The sequence below is a fragment of the Bactrocera latifrons genome, unplaced genomic scaffold (assembly GCF_001853355.1).
Source record: "Bactrocera latifrons isolate USDA-ARS-PBARC rearing strain unplaced genomic scaffold, ASM185335v1 scaffold_156, whole genome shotgun sequence".
Classification (NCBI taxonomy): domain Eukaryota; kingdom Metazoa; phylum Arthropoda; class Insecta; order Diptera; family Tephritidae; genus Bactrocera; species Bactrocera latifrons.
The window spans coordinates 637,688-642,244 of record NW_017535030.1 but is presented as its reverse complement, the minus strand read 5'-3'; the positions used below and the strand labels follow the sequence as shown (position 1 = coordinate 642,244).

At 35.0% G+C, this 4,557-nt stretch overlaps 1 long non-coding RNA gene across 2 annotated transcripts; it reads left to right on the top strand.

The window, feature by feature from the left end:
• Positions 1-6: 6 nt before the first annotated feature.
• On the top strand, positions 7-3,952 carry LOC108966118. Of its 2 annotated transcripts, XR_001993167.1 has the most exons (4): positions 7-89; positions 1,106-1,268; positions 2,086-3,433; positions 3,576-3,952. It is a non-coding gene; the product is annotated as an uncharacterized LOC108966118 (long non-coding RNA). The 2 variants fall into 2 exon arrangements; XR_001993166.1 differs by lacking the exon at positions 7-89 and having other exon boundaries at positions 847-1,268.
• Positions 3,953-4,557: the final 605 nt, after the last annotated feature.

The window sequence follows — 4,557 nt, the reverse complement described above, 5'->3', positions numbered from 1 at the left end:
AACCAATGTCATCTGAATTATTGTCTACGCCAGTAATGACATTGACGAACTCGCCATCAGTGTCGCCATTGGGTAGCTCAACATCAGCAGTGGGTAGATCTAAAATATTCAAACATTTCGTATGTGTAGCTAATACTAGCTCTTAAGATTGCGTTACAATCAAGTATTGCGTTTATTTTCACTCTATTCTCTTTTAACTCATTCAGTAATAAACGGACTTTTTCATTAAATTCATCTTGATATTCTAAAAATAACAAAATTGCCATTAATATTTCCTTCTTATTCATTTTTATTTCACTATTTCTAAGAAGTAAACAAATTTAAACATCAGCTGTATAAATGCACAGCTGTATAAATGCACAGCTGTATAAATGCCGTCTGTCACCATAAAATTTCAATGGACATTAGCGTTGCTTAAGGTGCATTAATTTTGCTCGTGGGTCAGGGCTATTACGCATTTTCATTGATATCATGAAATATCACTCCCGAAAACCCACCTATTCTATTTCCAACCCTAATGGCAATCAATTTACCAGATGGTTGGCAATGGTTATTACTTGTGGAGAAGCGGTGTTGCGATTTCTTTACTACTGGGTGTGTCAAAAATACCATAATTGTTTGATATACATTACAAGCACTTTGGCTGGAGTTTAGATGATTTTGTATAAAATAATAAGAGATTAATATACTTCACTATTTGCAGTTGGGTTTTACATATTTCTTATTATTTGATTTTCTTATAAAATTAAAAAAACTTTTCTATGAAGTTTGGCGGTATTCGCGTTTCGATTCTCCGAATGTTTTCGTTTCAGTAATTGCTTACATAGGAATTATCGAAACAAAACAAACTGGGAAATATGTTTATTTTCATTAATTTGTACAGATTTATATATAACAATAACTATAACTCTATTCCATGAAGTACGCCAATGACTAAATATTATATTTGAAATCCGTAAAACGAAAATTCGTGGGAGAATAATATTAAAGACTTCTTAAATTGGAATACTCAACATTTGTGCAATATTTTAGTACTTGCTGCAATGTCCAGAGATGCTTACATAGGTCAGAAGAGGGGTTAACTTGACTTTATAATTTGGCAAAGCTGGGTCTAGCTAAACAACAGTGCCAGTCAGCGACAATAGGCTCTAAGTAACCGGAATGGACGAGGATTTTAATCCGGCCAAGGRCTGTCTAAACTCGGCACCACTCCGAAATTTGTTAAGAAATGTTATCACTAACAAACGCAGACTACTTTTTACTCTTTTGTAAGTAACTAAAGTCCRTGAATTAATCATTTACATAACTATTTCTATTATAAAAGGTGTTTGGCAGATGAGGAAGTTCAGAAATATTTACAGCAGCATACTACTGTGCATACTATTATAAGCAAAACTTGTGAAGTACTTGATACTTTTCGGGTAAATATTTGCCCGGTAGAAAAAAAGKAATTGTATGAATTATCACGAATTTGCGTTCCTAATTTGTGTATTTATAACCGACGATGAAAGATTGAAATCTGATTTCTTTGAGGATCTTTTTTAACGTACCCTAAATTTAGCTGAAGATTTCACTTGCCTAATAACGACTAAAAAATTCCTCTWAATAGCAGTAATGTTATCCTTAATCTGTTTGCCAATGAAAGGAGGGTTCCTTCTCGGAGGCAAATGTTTCYTTTTCATTGCGGGCGTTTTTTACGAGGCGGGTTTCAAAACCAGCGCACAACCCTGAKGAGGGTTCGCCTTCTTACTTTWCCTAGCCTTCAAACGAATGTTCTGTGGGTATTTACTTGGTCTAGGGCCGGMAATCGTGARCTGCTTGAGCCATTAAAGGATTATKTCTGGCCACTTTSAAGTGAATGGCAATCTGCAACMCATGACTCTATCCTGCTTTTTAGTATKTAGTATGTATATAAACAAGCATTTATAGACATAATTCCAACTTACGGTTAAAAAGCTGAACTCATGTACTAATCCTGCTTAGTTTTCTTTTTTAATTGTTGACAGTTAGTATTGTCCATATTTCTACATTTATATGCATTACTAGCTCAGTAATTATAAATCTTATCTTCTTTATATATTGCAGGAAATTCGCATGACTACATACATTTGTAACTAGAATATGACTTTGTCTTCCTAAAGAATCAGCTGAGTATCTGCAGAMAAACAACACTGTCGCAATATTGCTACAGTTATTTGCTTGCTCGAACATCCCCGTGGTGTCCTACTTCCTCGGAAGTGGCGTGCATAGAGAAACAAAATTAATGGCGGGGAGTGCTTGTAGGAAGTCCGTAGGTATGGGTAATGCGTTGAGGRTTCTCTCGGTAAATTCTGTGAAGCGAACCCAGTTAGCTTTGTTAAAGGTAATGAAAGTGCGGTTGTACACAKAAATAAAGTCCTAAGGTTTCTCGATCGAGATAATTGTGGGCCGATGGTCTRATGTTAGAATTATCGTAGGTCCAAGTTATGCTATTTATCAGACCTCCACTAGCAATGGTAATATTGGACGACCAATTACAGGTGCCCATAATTCTGGTGAGGGCTTCGAATGTCAAATCGTCTATCTGTTCCGCAAGCTCTATCCCCTTGCGATTATTTGCGAGGCATCAATGCTAAGGATCGTGGGGCGCATTAAAATCGCCTAGTACAAAAAGGTTTTCACCACGAAGTAGCGCATTTATGTTCGGGTAATATCATTTAGGGCAACATTTAACTGGAGGGATGTATGTAATGAACATTTCAAGCTCGTCATCGGACCTGACGGGATAGCTATAACATGACATTCAAGAATAGTATCCATGCGGTCAATATCGCCATCGRTAAGACGATATTGCACGGTGTTGCGCAGTAAGAAGGATAAGCCTCCTCTATAATATTGCTCACGACCTTTACGTAAAACGTTGAAGCCTACCCAACTGAGAAGAGCGGGTGTTTAACTTGGTTTTTTCGACAGCGGCTATCGATACACCGATGGCTCCATTCACTGTATATATTACACCTGACTAAGATGGAGTTTGGATGGAGCCTTTTGGCKCAAACGCAGCAGAAGAATTTCTCCGAGCCCGAGTTGGACTAAATGCCAGAACGAGTCAGGAGCAACCCTCCTGCAAGGCGYTGCTTCAGTGACGACAAGCTTACGCTAAGACTTACCGATCTTAACGGGGTTAGATCTCTGCAATACCAGCCCTTAGCCGGATAAAATCCGGGTCAATTCCGGTGCRTGGAACCGACTGTTGCGGGAATTGCTGGACATTTTGATTTTGAGTTATGTTGTTATGAAGTTGAACTCACCTACCGACTCAATAAAATGCATGCAAAAWAATCAGGGTACGTTCCGGTTACGTGTCTGGTCTTCGTATGCAAAATCRAGAATTTTTGCCGAAGTCTCCGTTTTTTGAGTTGCGGAAATTTAGAAAAATAGGAAAAAAAATATTGTAAGTATTTATGTGATAAAATTGCAAAAGACGTCCTAGATTACGTTTAAATATGTACATATATATTTTTGAGACGAGCCACAAAAACACAATAACAAATTTGTTGAAATTCTCTCTCTCTTTCTTTCTCTCTTTCATAAAGTTGGAAAAACGTATGAAATCGGTTCATTTAAAGGTTTGGGCAGATTTTAAATGTGCTGTTCAAATTAAATTTCTGGAAACGGAGGATGAGCCCTTCAGTCCAGTAACTTTAATTTCATTCGAAAATGAGGACTGCTTACCTTGCAAACATCTAAAAGGCATTCAAAATTGTGGAAGATCTCAAGTAACTGCGACAAATATTCCGTATGAGCTAAAACTACCATTAATAGAAGAACAATTGATGCAATTTTTTCCCAGCCCCAAATAAAAAATTAATCAACATATTAAACGCTTAACTAAGCAATAGGAACTAATAAATTGACAAACTAATTTAATTTATTTTTCCAAATACTTAATATTTAGTTTGATATTGTTAAATTGCAGAAAAATTATGCTACAATTATTTAAGTCTTAAAATATGAGATATGAGCTAGATCACGTCAAGTGGACCCCCCATTTTCCATTTGATCATAAAAATTAAGTCCATATATTTTTTTCATATGTAGTCACTATGGGAAATTGATCCCTCAAAGGATTTTGTAAAATTTTAGTTTTAATAACAATTTTTTTTACAATTAAAATTTAAAGAATTTTTAATTAAAAATTGGATTTAATAACAACCGTTAAAGATAAAATAATGAAATTTTGAGGATTTACTGTCAAGTGTATATACTTCAAGAAAACATAAATAAATAAAATTTATTTGTTTACTATCATATTGTTAATTAACTTTTAAGTTAATAAATGAAAATTTCATTGATTTCTCTTTCAAAATTTTGTATTTTGAAAGAATATGAATTTATTTATCACGGCGCGCCGGGCTCCAAGCGTTGTCAGAACACCATGCGGCCGAGCGTCAGACTACATTGCAGCTTCAAGTAATTATAATTACAAATAACAAGTTAACCTATAATTATGAAATGAGTTTTATCAGTGTTATTATGAATAATACAATAAATAAACTTTTGATTATCAAACAATAA